General features: G+C 41.7%; 1 protein-coding gene across 2 annotated transcripts in view; it reads right to left on the bottom strand.

Annotated features, from left to right (window-relative positions):
• The window catches only part of DYNC2H1 (dynein cytoplasmic 2 heavy chain 1), a 6,555,988-nt gene that overhangs the window by 2,599,856 nt on the left and 3,936,926 nt on the right, over positions 1-19,206 (bottom strand). The window lies entirely within an intron of this gene.

Raw genomic sequence — 19,206 nt, 5'->3', positions numbered from 1 at the left:
TGCCAATGGAACTGTTGTGATTGCCACAGTCATTGACCCTAGACGTTGTAGGACTAAGCAAGCCAGGACTTTGTCGTGAGAGAGTATCACTAGAAGCAATGACCTTAACCTTTGTAACCTGTGAAGAGGTAGACTAGTCATACAGGAATTGGTGTTGAATGTTGCTCCAATGAATTCTATTATTTTACGTAGGTGACAGCTTTGGCTTTTCCCAGTTTATTGAAATGTCTAAGTACTCTGTAAGGTCTAGGATGGAGTCCAAGGCATGAAGCAGTAGATACCTAGTGGGGGCGCTGAGGAGCCAGTCATCTAGACAGGCATATACATGAAATCCTTGTAACCTTAGATGAGCTACAACCACTGTCATGCATTTGGTGAACACCCTGGGGGCTGAGGTGAGGCCAAAGGGCAGTGCACAAAATTGGTAGTGACTGGCTCCCGGCCACAAGGAGAGGTATCTTCTGGAGCATTTGTCCATCTTTATGTGGTAATACACATCCTGAAGATCTACAGAGCACATCCAATAGTCTTTCTCCAGAAACGGAAGGACAGACTGTACCATGACCATTTGGAATTTTGTCTGTTGAACAAATTTGTTCAAGACACTGAAGTCTAGTATTGTCCTCCAGTCCACTGTCTTTTAGCACTAAAAAGAATCTTGAGTAAAATCCGTATCCTGTCTGGTATGGTGGGACTGTTTGGATGACTCTCTTTTGACATAGATTTTGAATTTCCTGTGCTGCCATGTCCCTCTGACTGGGTGGAACATTGTGGCTTTGGACAGAGATTGAAGGGGATATGGTAACTTCTGGAAATTATTGTTTGCACCCAGGAATCTGCTGTTATCGAGTGCCATGCTAAGTGGTGCAGAGAGAATCTTTCCCCAACTGCCTCAACAGGTAGGCAGTTGGGACACTGCTCAGGAGCACTGGTAGGGTTATCCAGAGAAATAATTCCTGGAACCCTGGTTATGTAGGCCCCGCTGCCATGGGAGGGGCATCTTCCAGATGAGTTCCTCTCTCTGCCTCAGGGGGAAAACTCATCATGTGTGCCCTGAAAAGGCCCGTGGGACTTCCTGAACTACATCTTCCCACTCCTCTGATTCCTAGAGTAAGGTCTTTGAAGAGTGAAAAAATGTACGCCCACAGCAGAAAGGATCTTTCCATCCTTTTCACAGTTGGCTAACATGTCTCTGACTTTGGGGCCAAACAACAAGGTAGCATCAACAGGAGCACTGACAAAGGAAGACTTAAAGGTGTTCTCAAAAATCACAAAAGCGCATCCAGGCGTGATGCCCAATGGCAACGCCTGTAGCTGCTACCCTGGCCATCCTTTCGGCTGTGTGAGCAATAAGCCGCATGGATGAGTTGGATATCGATTCTAGGGTTGCAAGCTGGGAGGCAAATTTATCGCATACCTCGTCAGACACTGCTTCTGCCAAGGAGCCTGACAGCTCAGTGATCAGATCCCTCTGAAGATGGGTAAATGCGCCAAGAGGTTCAATGACCGTATGGCAAAGGTTGTTGAAGTATAGATCTGCTTCCCAAATCTGTCCATCGTCCGAAACGCCCTGTTTGGAGTAGGAACAGTTGGACTCTATTTTGAGAGTTCCTTCTTTGTGGCTGCCATCACCACCATAGCATCAACCATAAGCTTTTAGGCCAGTGGGGCTGGTCCTCTGGTACAGTGATAATTTTGTCCGGTCTCCGGAGGATTGGCTCTATAGTGTCAGAGGCCTGCCAAGCATGCTGCATGATGAGCTTGACCAAACCATCGCCAGATGGGGTCACCCAGGGAGTAGAAGGTCGGGCACAAAAAGCCTGCAAGAAAACAGATTCCTTGGAGGAAGGGTTGGTGGACTTCCAATCACCCCTCTGTTTTAAGATTTCCAGGATGTCTCCAAAGGAGACATCTTCAGGGGGGGTAACCACGGGGACCCTTTCCCCTTCATCACAATCTGTATCCTTGGTGAGAGATTCTTCTGGAGAATCTAAGGGCTTCCTCTTACATGACCTCTTATGGGGGTGGCTCCGCAGGGGGAAAGTCTGAGGTGGACTTCGAACAGAGGGTACCCTGTGGTAGGCCTGCCTGAAGAGGGATGAGAGCCCGGAACTGAGAAAGACAACCTTGGAACCAGGGTCACTCCACTTCAACGAGCCCGCCTCCAGAGAAAACCAACCAGAAAGTACAGTTGTGTACACATACCAAAAATGTAGATGTTCACGTGTATTCACTGCTGCAGTCATCAAACTTGGGTTATCCTGCCAGGGGTAGCCCTCAGTCGGCCCGAATACAGTTGCAGTCATCACACTTCGGTTATCTGCTTGCAGGTAGCCCTCAGTCGGCCCGAATACCAGAGACTTAGTATTTCTGCGTCGGTTGCTGTCGGTCCAGGACTGACGTCAGGTCATCAGGGGTGTAAAAACAGTCAGCCGACGCCATTATATCAGTTTTTCTTGCCCCAAATGTCAGGAACCCCCTAAATAGGAAGCTAAGTTATGGTGGAGAAAATAAAGAACACCAATAAAAAGTAAATACCAATACCACTGAAAGGGGTGAGTAATAGACATAGAGAGGTGAGAGAGATAGAGAGAGACAAGGGGGCTGGAGAGAGGGAAACCAGGACTGCAACACTGAATACACTCGAACATCTACATTTATGGTAAGTGTACACAACTGTACTATGTTCTTGATGTTTCACTGTTGCAGTCATCACACTTGGGTTGATTCCCAAAGCTGAAGGGTGGAGGTAGTCAAGAAGAGTTGGGGCTAGCTAGTATACCCTGCAGGACTGCTGTTGCAAAACCTGCCATGGATTTGGAAAAGATAGGCAGGTGGTAATGTTTGGTGAAGGTGTGTACAAAACTACAGGTAGCAGCTTCCAAGATATCCCTGGTAAGGACTCCCCTGAGGAATGCTGTAGAGGTAGAAGTTGCCTTAGTGGAATGTGTTCTGGCCCCCTGAGAGGTTGGTTTCCCATGGTGCATGTAGCAGAAATTGATGGACTGTGCTAGCCATTTGGAAATTGTTTGTTTTGAAATGGCCTTGCCCTCTGCCCCTGGTGCAAAGCGGACTAGTAATTGGTCAGATTTCCTGAAGGGCTTAGTCCTATCAAGGTAGAATCTGAGCTGTCTGAAAACATCCAAGGAGTGCAGGATCCTTTCCCCTTTATTCTGAGGATTAGGGAAGAAAGTTGGCAAATGGACAGACTGGTTGAGAGCCACACTGGACACTACTTTAGGCATAAATGAAGGGTTAGTCCTGAGGGAAACTCTGTCAGCATGGAAAATAATGAAGGGTTCCAGAGCCATAAGTGCTTGTAGCTCAGACATTCTTCTAGCTGAAGTGATGGCAAGAAGCAAGGCTGTTTTCCAAGACAGAAATTTTAATTTATCTCTGCTGACACTGCGGGCTCAAAGGGGGGGGGGGGGTAGCGTGAGCTTTTTCAGCACAAAGTTAAGGTCCCAAGTAGGGGTGGATGCTCTCCTTGGTGGCCTTAATTTGTTTGCCCTTCTCAGGAACTGTTTGATAAGAGGGTGAGAGAAAAGAGGACGCTCAGTGCTGTAATAAGCTGAAATGGCAGAGGCATGGATCTTAAAGGAGGAGAAGGATAGGCTTCTGTGGAGTATATCTGCTAAGCAATCCAGGGTTAGAGGCAGGGAGGGCAGAATTGTGTCCACTCCTTTAGACTGAATCCAGGAGCAGTACCTTTTCCACTTAGCATAGGATTTCCTTGTACTGGGTCTTCTGGCTTCAAGGATGACGTCCAGCACCTGCTTGCTTAAGCTGGTTACTGGGGGAGAATTCAAGGAATGAGCTAGGCTGCAAGATTTAGGGTTTGTAGTTGCAGATGCAAGATCTGTCCCTCCGGCTGAGAGAGCAGGGTTGGGTTCTGGTATAGGTGCCAGGGTGGCACCGGTGACAGGCTGCTCAGAAGTGGGTACCAGTGCTGGCATGGCCAGTCCGGGGCAATCAGCACTGTCCTTAGTCTGTCCTATCTTATCTTGAGCAATACTCTTGAGAGAAGGGGCAGAGGGGGAAAGGCATAGATTGAGAGATTGACCCACTGGAAGGATAGGGCATCCACTTACCAGGCCCTGCTGTGAGGTGTCCTGGTGCAGAATTTGCTGAGCTGATGATTGCAGGGGGAGGCAAAGAGATCCAGCTCTGGTGTCCCCCATTTCTGAATCAGAAGGTTGAAGGTGCTGGGCTCTAATTGCCACTCATGTCGTTCTAGGAGATTTCTGCTTAAGTCATCTGCCAGTGAATTTTGTTTGCCTGGCAGGAATTGAGCTTGCAGATAGAGCTGCATGTCCAAGGCTGTGTTCCACAGGGCCACGGCTAGCCTGCAGAGTGGGTAAGACTGCGTTCCCCCCTGCTTGCTGATGTACCACATCACTGTGATGTTGTCTGTTTTTATTAGCAGGTGGCCTGGAGAGAGTAGGGATCTGAAAGCAGTTAGCGCGTACTGCACAGCTAGCATCTCTTTTTGGTTGATGTGCAGATGAATTTGACTTGGGCTCCCATGGCCCTGAATGCACTTGCTGTCGATGTGTGCCCCCCAGGTCTGATGCATCTGTGGTAAGGGTCTGGGCAGTGTGGGGTTGAGTAAAGGGCAGTCCCTTGTTGTGGTTGCATGCTGCTGCCCACCAAAGAAACTCTGTCCTTAGACAGGGTATGATAGGAATGACTGTTTCCAGGTCCTGAGAATGTTGGTACCAAAGACTTTTTAAGTACCACTGAAGTTTCCTCATATGCAGTCTGGCATATGGAATTAGTAGGATGCATGAGGCCATGAACCCTAGGGCGTGAAGGATTTTCCTTGCGGATAGCTGGGCTCTGGTGGCCATTTGAGTAAAGCAGCCTGTCGGATAGGCTTGTTTTTCTGAAGTGAGAAATGCCATCTGGGATGCTGTTTCCAATCTTGCTCCCAGGAATACAATCTTTTGAAATGGGGACTCATTTTGATTTCTTTTCATTGATGGTGTACCCCAGGGAGGTTAGAAGGTTTTTTTACAAATCTCAGATGCTGCAACAGCATTTCCTGACTGTCTGCCTGAATCAGGCAGTCGTCCAAGTACAGGTACATTTGAATATTTCTCTGTCTGCAGTAAGCAATGGCTGGAGCCAGGCATTTTGTGAATACTCTGGGAGCAGTGGATAAGCCAAAGGGGAGTGCAGAGAACTGATAATGCATACATCCTGCCCTGAAGCATAGATATTTCCTGCATGAGTCCCTTATTGGGATGTGCAAATAGGCTTCTTTTACGTCTAGGTTGACTAACCAGGCATCCTTGGCTAGCATAGGTAGAAGCTGCTGCAGGGTGAGCATTTTGAATTTTGGTACCACCAGGAAGGTGTTGAGAATTGAAAGATCTGGGATTGGGCATCAGGTGCCCTCTCTTCTGGGTACCAGGAAGAGTCTGGAATATAATCCTTGACCTGTCTGTTCCTCAGGAACAGGAGGAATTGCCCTTATAGAGAGCAGGGATTGAACTTGGTTTTGTGCCTCTGCCCACTGGTTTGGAGGAAGGTCTGGGAACCCTTTTGGGGTTGGCAGTGAGTGGAAGTAAAATTTGTACCCCTGGGATACAATGCTGAGGACCCATCGGTATTTGGTGATGGAAATCCAGTTTTTTGCATGAAGGATACGTTTTCCTCCTAGGGGCACAAGCAGTTGGGCAGAGGTGGGGAGTGGAGTTGAGAAGTCATTGGGAATTCTTTCCGTAAGGGTGTGGCTTAGCACTCCCTGCTTTAGAGGTGGAGGCACTCCATTGCTTGGATCTCTGCAAACCCTAAGACTGTATTCTGGGTGGTCCGTTACTCCTGGGTCTAGTTTGAGATGGCCTTGAGGGGGCTGGAAAGGACCAATGTTTCGAGGGGCAATGCCTAATGAATCTAGGAGGTTGTACTTGCAAGAATTCTTCAACTGTCTGCATAGATTTAGCTTTTTCTTCCATCTTTTTAAGAACCTCTTCTTCTTCTTTGGTGCCAAACAGATTGCCCTTGTTCAAAGGGGCGTCTAATAACTTTTATTTGCCATAGTCTGGCAAGGTCTGATCCTTAAGCCAAGCATGCCTTCTCAGTACAGAACCAGTGACTGCTGCCCTGCAAGATGCTTCAAGGGTGTCAAAACCACACTGCAATGTATGCTTGCTGACTTGGCTTGCAGAATGCATAAGTTCTTGCAATTCTTTGTTTTCTGCACAGTCTGTAAAGGTTGCTATTTTTTGCTTAATAAGTTCCATAATATGTTGCTGGTACTTCAGCATGTGAAAGTGACAATTCAAACCCTAACGGCATGAGTTGCAGAGGTATATACTTTATTACCCCATCTGTCCAAAGCTCTGGAATCCCTGTCCGAAGAGGTGGGATTCTTAGCTGTAGTAGCTTAGACAACTTTTGGCCCCTGGGAAATGATCTCTGGATTGGCAGTAGGATTTTTGAAAAGGAATTTGTGAGAATCAGATACTCTGTAGTACCTGTCTAGTTTCCTAGGAGCAAGGGGTAAAGTATTAGGAGTAAGACTGGATTCCATAAAGACATCATCAACAACTTCCAGGACTGCGGGTATTGCTAAAGGCCTATCTTGTGGCAAATCTAGAAATTCTCCGAGTCTCTTTTTGGACTGAGGATAGTCTTGGCATTCCCAATGGAAATGCTCTCTTAAAGTATGTAAGGTTTCACCAAAAGAAATGTCCTCTGGAGGAGAGACAGAGGGAATGGATTTCTCTGCATCAGAATCCTCGTAAGCAGATAAGGGTATGTCTTCATAATTAGATACATCAGAGTCCTCGGACTCTTGATCTGTTGAAGCTGCAGGGACTGATCTCTTTTTCTCTTAGCAGGGGAAGGTTGGCTTCCCCTAATCAGCATAATAAGGTCTTCTGCCATTTTAAGCATTTGATGTTGTGGCAAGGAAACAGGTGCATGCACTTTGGTCATCAGTTTTCTAGGTGTAAGATGTACTCTTGTCCTTAGAAACTTGGTAGTTTTAGACAGAACTAAAGACATGAAAGAAGTCAGTTTGTGTCGAACATCGGTAGTATGAAGAACTTCCTCAGAAGCCAGTGCCTGCTCAGCAGCTCCGGACTTATCCAAGGTAGAGACATCCGGAGGTTCCATAGTTGAAGAAGAGTAGTGCGGCATACTGGATTCCGAACGGGTCTCAGTAGAGGCCTGCGAGTGGGCATCAGGGGCTGCGAAAGAGCCTCACTGAGTACTGGTGACTAGCTTAATGGAAGCGTCGTTGGCAGCTTTGAACCTGTGCTGTCTGTCTCTGTCTTTATCCTTACGTTTTTTCAGAATATCGGGAGTCGGATGGCTTACCTTTTGGTTTCTCATCCACTGTAAAGACTACAAAATAAACCGCCATTCCCATACATTATGAACACAAACAACAACAGTGAAAACAAGGCAAGTTAAGGGGAAAAAATATATATATATATATATTTTTTTTTGTGTACCTACGATGGTAGTAAGAGAAATACCCAGAAGGGGTAAGAAGAAAGAAAGAAAATGGGGAAGGAAATACCAAAAATGGTACTTGAGAATTACCAGAGGTATGAGGGAAGGGAGGGACCTACACTAACTAAGGTAATTATGAAATACCAGAAGGTAAAAACAGCACTCTCGCAGACAGAAAGGCACTAATTAGGGAATAGAATACAAAACGACCAAGAAGTATTAAACATAGAAGAAATATATTGACAAAAATAAAGCACTTAGCTTGACAGCATGGCCTAACGTGTCCTGAAACTCTATGCAGCAAATGAGATCTGAGGAGAAGGGAAGAGGGGTAGCTATGGGTAGCCTTAGCTTGAGAGTTTCTGGCTGGCGCAAGCTTATTATGATGAATGAGTCAGTTTCGAGGACGGAACCAAGACTCAACAGTCAAGACTGAATGAAGATCAACAACATCAGATTACATGTTATATAGTAAAGCATTTTCAGTAACTGATGCATGTGATAAAGATACTAAAGTAAATAAGTACTTTTTTTCATTTTACTTTTAAGAAATGTATGCATTACAATGAAAATAATGGCTGGACAAAACTATGTTGAAGTAAATAAGCTGTAATCTTGGGTTGTTGGGGAGGGAGATGGGATGTATAAGTGCAGTGATTACAATATACACAGAGCTGAGATGTTTTCTCTTACTTTTGTATAAGTGAATGCCTGGATTAATGCTTTTGTCTTAATCTAATAACATTTTTGTGTGGGTATGTGGGCTTTGGAACAGACAGAACACTGATGAAAAATTTTCATTTAGCAAATAACTGTTTGGTGTATGTTGAGAAATCTGCATCTGAGGGCAGTTGAACATTTTGTCTTTATGTTTCCATGGGGATAAGCTAACTACAGGTATAGATAATAAATCCTGAGAGTTCTGAACATTGTTTGCGGAGGGAATAGTAAAATTAAAAGGTACAAGTGCAAGCAGCTAAATAAAAATAAAGTTTGAAATTAATGGAAGTGAATAAGACTTAGCAGCTTTCCTGGTAACTAAATACTTCAATGGATTTAACACATCAGTGTATAATTTAGTGTTCTTTTTAAAGACAGCCTGTGCACTCCATCTTAAGTTTAAAAAAAAGTTATGTATTACCACAAAATTCTATCTGTGTTGTCAATCTCATCTATTCTTGACTGTTGGGTATCAGCTCCATTCCTCGGAACCTGTCTGGACCAGCCAAAAATCTCTCAAGGTAATACTCCACCAGCAATGCCCCTCTCCCATTTATTTCAGATCGAGTTTGCAGACTTGGAGAAAGCCAGAAGAACCATGAGCCCATATGAAGAAGCCATGTTCAAGGTGAATCCTAACAATGCATCCAAGACAAAAGTTCACTCCTCCAGGAATTCACAGGGGGGGAAGGAAGGTGGGATGCCAAGAATAGATGAAGATTGACAACACAGATGAAACGTTATGCTAAGACATAACTTCTTTATCTGATGTTGTCAGTCTTCATCTATTCTTGACTGTTGGGACAGAGTCCCCAGCTACTTGAGACCCTGGATGCTCCTATGGAAAGATACTCCTGAGAACCATAGAGCCAAAGGAAGCTCTTCCCCTGGAGACCAGATCTAATTTGGAATGAGTGATAAAGGTAAGTGGAGTACCCCACTTTGCTGCTGCACATATTTCATTCATGGAAGTCTTGGAATGGAAAACAGCTGAAGTGGTCATTGACCTGGTGATATGCGGTCTCACTGATGCAGGTAATTTGAAAATGTTTTTATTATATTTGTAAGTAATATAATCTCTTAGCCATTTTGACAATGTAACTTTGGAAACAGACTTCCCTAAAGTTGGGCCAGAGAAGGAAACAAACAAATGTTCTGATTTTCTAAATTCTTTAGTTCTGTTGATTTAGAAATGTAACTGTCTGTGAACATCCAGCAAATGTGGACAATACTCGCCTTTGTTTGAAAAATTGGGGAAGAATACAGAAAAGTCTATGGTTTGATTAATGATGGACTTTGAGACTACCTTTGGAAGAAAGGATGGATTTGTTCTTAGTGAAACTCTATTCTTGTGAAAAATTCAGTAAGGAGATTTTGAGCATAAGGCCTGCTTCTCAGAAACTCATCCTGCTGAAGTTACAGCCATGAGGAAAAGCGTTTTCCAAGAAAGAAACTTTAGGTCACATGTTGCTGCTGTCTCAAAAGGAGAAAGCGCCAAAGACTGGACAAAAATGGTCAAATCCCATGGCAATAGGGGTCTTTAAATGGAGGCTTCAAGTGCAGGGTTCCTTTGAGGAACACTTTACATAGTCTATGAGAAATTAGAGGAATGCCCCCAAAACCATTAAGGAAATTAGAAATGGCAGCTAAATGGACTTTAACTGTAGAGGCAGAGGCCCCTTGATCAAAAAGAATGGCTAGACATTCTAGAACTTTTCCAACAGGAAGGGAGAAAGGGTCAAGATCGTTATCATAAGCCCAGGTTGAATATTCCTTCCACTTATTAAGGTAGAGCTTCCTGGTGGATGTTCTATGGGACCCAGCAGAATTTTCTGCACTCAAAAAGGTATATCATTATGCCTGGTGACTAGTAGAACTGGAGGAACCAAGCTGTCAGCTTGAAGTTTTTAAGGTTGGGTTGCACCTGTCCCTGAGGGTGAGACAGCAGGTCTGGAACTAGGTCCAAAATCCATGGAGGGTGAACTAAATGAAGCCACAGGAAGGGGAACCCAATTTACTGAGGCCAGTAGGGTGCAATGAGAATCACTTTCCTTCTCAACCTGGCTGCTTTCTTGAGAAAAAGTGGGGAAGGGGGGAAAGGCATAGAGGAGAACTGGGGGCCAATCAAGAAGTACAGCATCCCTCGGTGACTCCCCCTGAGGGAGGATCAAGGCAAAGTAGCTTCTGCACTTGTTTTGGGGTGATGCCAAAAGGTCGCAGCAAAGCTGGCCCAATGACAAAAAATCTTCCTCGCTATCTCGGGATTGAGTGACCACTCTTAAGGCAGTAGAATGCAACTGCAAAGTTTGTCCACTGTCCAGGATGTGCATTGCTATCAGAAACAGCTGGAGGAAACAGACCACTGCCACACTCTCAGAGCTTCTTGACATGGGGTAGGACTTAGTTCCCCCTTGTTTGTTAATGTACCAGACTACAGACATGTTGTCTGACTGAATCGCAAACTCACACAGACACATCCAGGAGTGTTGTCTGACAGCAACATCTGAACCAGCTGACCTGGTTGTCCCTTCAGCTGCATGTAAAATGACCCTCAAGGACGAGTTGGAAAGAGACTCCAGGGAAGCTAACTGGGAGGCCACTTTTTCTTGGACCTTATCAGATACAGCTCTTGCTAGGGTGTCTGATAGTTCCTTGATCAGATCCCTCTGGAGTCTAGTAAAATGTGCCAGAAAATTCAAGGACCTTAAGGCAAAGTTTGATGATGCATAGACCGACTTTCCAAATCTGTCCAACACTCTACACTCTCGGTTAGGGGGATGAACAGAGGAACTTTCCTCGGAGATTTCCCTTTTGGTGGACACCGCCATGGCATCTATTGCTAGTCCTTTAGCCCAATGTTGGTACTCCTCAGGTGCAGAAAGGATCTCATCTGGTCTCCAGGGAATTGGTTCTATGAAGTCAGGAGATTTCCAAGTCCGCGATCAGTTTAATGAGACTGTCAGCGGGAGAGTTCACCCAGGAAGTAGATGGGTGAGAACCAAAGGCTTTCAAGTTGCACAGACTTCTAAGAGGTAGGGTCATTGGGCTTCCAGTTACTCTCTGTTTAAAGTTCTCAAGAATGTCTCCAAAAGGAGCCCTCTTCTGGGGGTGACCGGGGAACCCTCCCAGTCATCGAAATCAGTGTCCTCAGTGATGAATTCTTTAGGGGACTCCAGATGTTTCCTCTTACACATTTTCTTCTGAGGAGGCTCCTCACTGGGAATGTCTGAGGAGGTCTCAGAAGAAGAGTGGTCCTCAGTTGGAATTTCTTGCAACCTTGGAGTTTGCTGTCTGCTCGCAAAGGTTGGTGGTAAAAAGGGGTTAGGGGATGAAACTCCGATATATTAGCAGCCACCTGAGAACCTATGGTGGCAAATGCCTACTCCATAGCCTGGAAAGCAGGCCACAATGAGGAGGGATTGAAGCCTAGAACAGAGAAAGACCAACTTAGAACTGGATTCACACCCTGCCCTGAGAGACCAACCTCCAAGGCCGGAGCCGAGGAAGGACCCCTAGCCGCTGGAGTGCCAAGAGGAAAGGATGACTCCGAATAAAATATAGGAGTCTACTTAAACCTCCCAGGGCTGACAGTGAAGCCATGATCTCGGGACTCCACTGCTTCTGAAGGAACCAAGGAAATCAGAGAGAGACCATAAATCAAGGCAAGGGGGCTATCAGTGATAGAGCAATAGGAACCTGAGTAGTTAGAGTGGGGAGCTCTAAAGACTCTGTGAAGGTCAGAGGAGGAATAGCAGGAGGGGTCTTGGGAGAAAAAATCCCTGCTCCAGGAGGGAGAGGGGTTTGGGAAGAAGAAAGACTCCTCACGCTGAGGAGCTGGTCCATCAACCTCAACACATCGACTTCTGTAAGACTCCTGGAGGAGCAGACAGACATGCCAGAGGGAGAGTCTGGGCTTTCTAGAAAGGGACTGGGAAGTTGACCACAGAAGGGGGTCAATGGAAGGGGAACACTTCATCCTGGGTGTATACAGCAGATCAATTTTCAGCACTGAAGAGAGGGGAGTGACCTGCTGCAGTGCAGAAGGAGATGTTAACACTGACGTGGAAACTGAGGTGTCAGTGCAGGAGCCAGTGCCAGTGCTAGTGCTGGAGTCAGTGCCGGAGGTGTTGAAATGACTGGTATTAAAGAAGGAATCAGTTCAGAGAGCTTTGGAACCTTAGCTCTCGGTTCTGAGGAGGAACCAATAGAAGGAGACTTTTGCTTTCTTGATGTCAGTGCTGATGAAGACGTTAGCCACGAGGGATTGCTTTTGGAACCAGAGGCCTTAGGAGACTTGTTGGACTAGGATAAAGCGTCATCCAAGGGGGCTTAAGAATGAGTTTATTTTGTTGGTCCATCAAGGCCCTAGTACTGAAGGCTTGGCAGATACAGCACTCAATGTACAAATGAAGAGCACCTAGACAATACACACAGGCAGAATGTCCGTCAGAGTTAGGCATTTTTTGCTGCAGTCCTAGCACTGCTTAAAACCAGTCATGTTCTTGGACTTTTCTGCCATGTTGACAAATGGCAGAAGAGAAGTCAACAAACACATCACATACATACAAACACATACACACAAAATGAAGAAAAGGATGAAAAAGAGGAAGTTCTACCAACAATGGTAGAAAGAACTACCAAAATGGTTAAAAAAAAAAAAAGAGAGAAGAAAGACTACCAGCGATGGAAGGGAAAGAATACCAATAGGTATGGAAACATGCTCACAGAGGAAAAGGTAGGTAGAAAAATGAAAACTATTAAAGCTTTATAAGAAAGAAAGGAAGGAAGGAAGAAAGACCAATACATTTTAAAATTTACTTATCTGCGAGGGGAGAGTCAGCTGATGCGTCTTGCTTTAAGAGTGGCAAACAAAGATCTGAGGTAAATGGGAGAGGGGTATTGTGGGTAGAGTATTAGCTTCAGAGACTTTTGGCTGGTGCAAGCTGTATAACAACCAGACCAGTTTCAAGGATCGGAACCAACACCCAACAGTGAAGAACAGATTAAGATTGACATCAGATTTAATGTTTTCTGAAAACATATAAGCTGTTTTATACATTTGAGAAGGAAATAAAAATAAGATAAGAACAGAGGGCAATTAGTTTAAGTAGGAGTACAAGCTGTAACAAGCACATGAGCAGGTTCTGGGATATATTTATTTTTTGTTGGATGGTTTCAGTAAAATAAAAAACCCTGAAAAATGTGGCATAGCTTCAAACGGAGATGACAAGAAACAACTGTATAATAGATCAGCCTATCAAAAGTTAGTGGATGCAAGTAACACAAAAGTTGGAAACAGACATTTAAAAGAGCTGCCATATAAAATAGTTGGGAATAATAACTTCTTAACCATATTATTCTGAAGCATGAACGTTTAGACAAACAAAAAAGGTAAGAATATTGACTTATATTAAGAAACACAGCATGCAAACAATAGTGCTACAGTAGACATATTTGGAGGCAAATGAGCATGTGAATTTCATAAAGAAAGGATTTCAGGACAGATATTCAGCAGAATATCAGGGACAAAGGAAATGGGGGTACTTAAACTAATTGCTACAGGAGTTCCAATAGTGATAAAAGAGGAAAAAAGATAACAATGGTACATTTGTTGATTTGTTGTAGAATGGCAAGGGAGAAGGATTACACTAGCATGCATGTATACTCCACCTACAACTGCTACTATGGAGCTTAAATTAATTTAGCGGAGATAATCTTTCAAGCAAGGAATATTAATTTTAGGTGGTAACTGGAGCTTGATTTGCAATAGTGATGATGTATCTGGGGACGTAGAAGGGAAAAATATAACAAAAAGTAACTTTCTGAACAAATTTACAAAGATATTTGGTATGCAAGACATGAATTCAGTAGTAGGAACTCTGAGAGAATTAACTTATTATATTACATAGCTAGTGAGTAGGGTAAAATAAAAGTGGAGTTTAAAAATAGGGTAGAAATAAAAACAGATAAGGTTAAGAAGCAAGAAGAATTATTTAAGGGGTTGACAAAGGTTAAGGCAATGCAGAATAAGGAGAATGTCACAGAACAAAAAGAGACTCAACTGCAGAGTGCTAAAGAGAAAATAAGTGAGCATCTGAATAATATGCATGAGTTTAGAAACATCATTGTTAAGCAACTGCTTTTTGATAATGACTCCAGAGCACAAACAACTTTAAGCACACAGACTTAAGCAACAGAAAGTAAAAAAAAAGGTTGTGGTCAAACTTAGGAAGCTTATAACAAGAAAAATAACCCACTCACTACCTATAATTTAAAGAAATTTCTATCTTTCCTAATAACTATTAAATACATTTCCACTACCCATTCCTTAAGTTAATCTCTTTTTAACAGGCAGGTGGGAAAGCACCAGTATTTCATTTTTATTTCATTACACTACATTTTTAACTTAGTTGTTACTGGCACATGGTCAGAAGCAGTTATTGCATGTGTGTTGAAGCTTTCAATTAAATGTACATGTTCCTGTGAAATATAACTTCTATCTAGTTTAGCTCAGTGATTGTATCTTTGGGAATAATATGTAAATGCTCTCCAAGTTCTTACTAGTGATTTCTCATCTTCCATACCAAATATTTTCATAAATTTCTTCAGAAATGTAACTTCTTTGCTATATTTTCCCTTCTAGGTTCCCCAGATACATCCTCACTGTTGCAACAGATCCTGTATAGGAGTCAGAGAGATTTCAAAAATTTTAAGAAAATTTTGAGTAAAGCAGAGAAATGTGGAAATCAAGAAACAGTAGAAATGTAAATATTCATGGCAGATTTAAGAAAGCCAAGGTTAGAGGTAGATGAGACTCAACAACGGTCAAGATAGGGGGAGATGAGATACAACTAGGGACATATAATTAATCTGCAGGAAAGTTCCAAGAATAGATGATATTCGGAAGTTTGGAAGCTAGGAAGAACATGATAAAGATGTGGAAGGTATTGTTCAACAGTGTTTTAAAAGGAGGGGAAGCACCAACATCCTGAAAGAAAGTTGGGGTGGCTGTAATACCTAGCAATAGCAAAGACTCATCAGACCCAGCTTCATATTCACATGGGCCCATTTCAATTTTAAACCATGATTAAAATCTGTTTATGTCTACAATAGCTAAATAAATGGCAAAGGTGTTGCCAAAACTGACAGATACAGATCAATGTGGTTTTGTGGAGGGGATGTAAACATCTGACAGCATTAAAAGAGCAATGATGATCCACAGGGAAGTAGAATGTAAGAAAATACTGCTGTTATTGGTGGGTCTTGACACAGAGAAAGCATTTGATAGAGTAAGCTAGGATTTTATAAGCACGACAATGAAAGCATTTGCATTCCCTGCTACAATAATAAGATTAATTAGGAGGATACATGAGGGATCAAGACAATTTTAAGTGGGAGTGTTCCTCTCTAACAAGCTGAGTCTGAACAGAGGAACCAGGCAGGGCAAAGAAATTCAAATACATAACTGGTATGATAATCAAGAAAGGTTGGCTTTATTTTGTACCTGATAAAAACGGAAAATGACATCTTAATGTTATGAACCATTTTGAGATATTTTCAAGTATTTTCTGAATATAAAAGGAATGAAGATAAAACAAAGGCTATAGCTGCAAACTATGAACCCACAAATTAATTGGTTCAGCAATACCCAAACTTAAACAACATTCTAAAAATGAAGTATTTAGGAGTATGGATTATAAAGGATTCTGTTACTGCAACTAAGGATATGTGGAAGAGACTAAACAAAAGATAATACAAAATATCGAGAAGCTGGAAGCTATTGTTTATAGATATGAAGCAAGATACAAGCAGTGAAAATGTTTTAGTCCCTTTAGTTTTATAAACAGGAGAGGCATATTTTTTTATCAGCCAGAGATGTTATTTTCTAATCGCAGTTTTTTTTTTTACTTTTAGAAGTTTATAGTCTATTTCTTCCAGTGAGACAAGTAACATGCTACTGACTACTACTGGAGTTAACTCAAAGTTGACAGTTTTATGCAGCCAGTCATTAAAAATAGAATGGCCAGAATGGTAACAAGGGAAGTAGATTTCTTGGAGGAATGTGGAAACCTGAGTAAAATGTTTCTAAGAAGAGGATACCCAGTGGAACTTATAAATAACTTAAGGGATGAAGTAGTTCATAAGAGGGCAATAGGGTATTTTAAACCGATTTTGAACCAAGACAATGTGGACTTAGAAATGGATACTGGGGAAGTTAGAGTTGAGGACAGGCTTAAGTGCGCTTGTGTGACCATGTTTAACTTGGGAGTGATAAAATAAAACAAATCATGAAAAAAACTGGTCCATCTTGAAGGATGATGTTAATATAAGGGATAAAATTTATGAACGCCCTTGTTTTGTCTATAAAACGGTATGAGTATAAAAACACTCTTAGAAAGGTCTTTAGTAAAAATAAGAACTATGACAACTTGTGGTATGTGGTATTGTGGTCGATGTAGCTTCTGTAAATACATTTTGCTTTTAAAGAACTGACTATAGGAAGGTGTAAAATAGAAATCTCAGGCAGATATGACTGTCAAACAAAAGGGGTGGTTTACGCAGCTTTATGCCAACTCTGAGAAGCATACTACATAGAAAAAACAGAATGTACCTTAAAAGAACGTATGTACGAGCATGGTTATGAAATTATGAAAAGAAAAATTACTAATGCTCTTTCAAAACACATTATGGCCAATGAGAAACATTGGTTTAAATTTATCATCCAGGGGGTGGGCCTTGGGCAGTCTTCCTCAAAAATACAGAACTCTATTTGCAGTTAGTCTTAAATGGAACCAATTCACTGGTGCTAAATGAACACATTTCGACTGTTAGTATTTTAAGATTAAAAGCATTACAAAGAAGATGAAATATCTGTTTGGGAAATATGAAAAGTCTGTTTCCAAGTGTTGAACATGTGAGAATTATTTTTTTAGCAATACACTGAATTTTGGACTTATTGTTATGTGTGTGGGTTAAATGAAGACATTCTATTAATGTTTAATGGAACTATGTGCTTTGTGAGTGGGTTATTTAACTGATGGAATAAACTGAACTTTATCTGATGAAGTCCTGGTAGTGTACAAGAGAAAAGCGCTTATTGTTCAAATTTTTAAGTTATCGTTCAAACTTTTAAGTTGTGCTGACAGTTTTTTTTTTAAGTTCATAAGTTATATATATTGTATATTCACTGATATTAAAGTACTTCTGGAATAATACCTACAATGAGTTCCGTGGATTTTTCTCCTAGTATCGGTTTTAGACTTTAAAAGTTTCCTACAGAATACTCTGTTAGAAATATTAGGTGAGAAAATGGGTGTAACTTAGGAAATTATTTTTTGAGCTGGGACAGGGGATCTGAATTGCCTACACATAGCAAGGCCTTGTTAAGTTTAACTCTAATGGCTGCCAAAAAAGCAATTACTAAAAAATAGAAATCAAAGTCTAAACCAACTGTATTTGAAGTAGTGAATACTGTAACAGAGATAAAAGGAGTGAAAGAGGGATCTTTAGAAAAAGGTAGGAAATTGTGAGAACAATACATTCAGAAAAATGTTAGAGAAGGAATGAGATTTAAGGAAAGGCAGGAATTGAGCAATGTATGTAATGTTAGATTGATGATGACTATATAAAAGAATATATGTGATGTATAACATTTGTGACTGTGAACACGTTAATATGGTCAGTATAACATTTGTAACTGTAAACATGTTAATATGGTCTGTTTTCTTTTAAATGAATGTATGTTTTGCCTGTTTCTTGAGTGATAATTCAATAAATGTGTTAAATAAAATGTAAATAAAAGGTATGGCGCTATTACAGAGCACATATAAATAAGTCAGTTCCTTTCAAGAGGTTGCATTTGAAAAGGATACCTGACTACATACAAGAGAAGTCTTAAGATATCAGTCCTAACGTAACACGTAACTGTGCTAAAACAACTAAGTGGCTGAAGGGCTAAAAATAAAGACTCACAGGAAGCACATGAAAGAAAGATGTATGTCACTTGAAAATGAAAATGTTCTTGAATATTTTGGAGCTTTCTTTTTGATGGTATTTCCTATCCTTGTGATGACATGGATATAAATCAGATTGCTGAATGTGGTGGGACTGAGCTGCAATACTGCAAAAGTAAAACAGCAAAGGTAATCTTATATACGAGTACAGGCCATCATACTTCAACTATGCAGTTGCATAACCCACTCTAATCACATTCAGAAATCTTATCTGAAATGGACCAAAGACAAAGGTTTCCATCATCTTATACATAAGCAAAATCACAATGTATGAGCATTAAGGGTTTAAATAAAGAATGAGAACTGTACCCTTAGGTGACCTCAAATGGATGTCTAAGGACTATATCGCTGGGAAGGACTGTATCATCAGCAAGTGGTCATATTGAAAGACTGGCCAATACCTCAATTACACAGGCAGCAAAACCATCTGCTGAAAGTATCAAAAAAAGGCTTTTATGTACTGAACAATCACTTTTAAAGTGAAAAAGACATCAACATCAAATAGTTAATGGTAATAAAAGGTGAAAGATAGGCCACCCAGGTCCAGCTCAGAATTAGCAACTAAGAAAGAAAAACAGTGAATGCAAACGTACAGCAGAAAAAGTACTGAACACACTTCACCTAGAAAGTAGAAAATACATACATACCTTTAATTCATTCTCTATGAACAATAAAGCCATACTTCATCTTTTATTCAATGGCGTTTAAAAAAACACTTCTGCAAGTTACTTAAATATTCATCATGTTAAGCAAGAAACATTTAACAGAGGAAAGGTGAAGAAAAATACAAGCTACCCTTCTAGGATGTCAAACTTTTATCAAAAACAGGAAGTTCATTTAATTTTTCAGTCCTAGACTAACCATACATGGTTAAAGCTACTTTGCTTATTTTAGATATCATGATTAGAACAATTTAAAACATAGAAGACTAAGGCAAAGAACTGCTTACAGTTCAAACAAGGGATGGCATGTAACTGATTTCTGGTAGCTACCTGCAATAACATAC

This window comes from Protopterus annectens, chromosome 5.part0, assembly GCF_019279795.1.
Source record: "Protopterus annectens isolate FY-2018-M chromosome 5.part0, PAN1.0, whole genome shotgun sequence".
NCBI classification, from domain to species: domain Eukaryota; kingdom Metazoa; phylum Chordata; order Ceratodontiformes; family Protopteridae; genus Protopterus; species Protopterus annectens.
The sequence above is the reverse complement of the archived record's forward strand: the minus strand, read 5'-3'. Positions and strand labels throughout refer to the sequence as shown.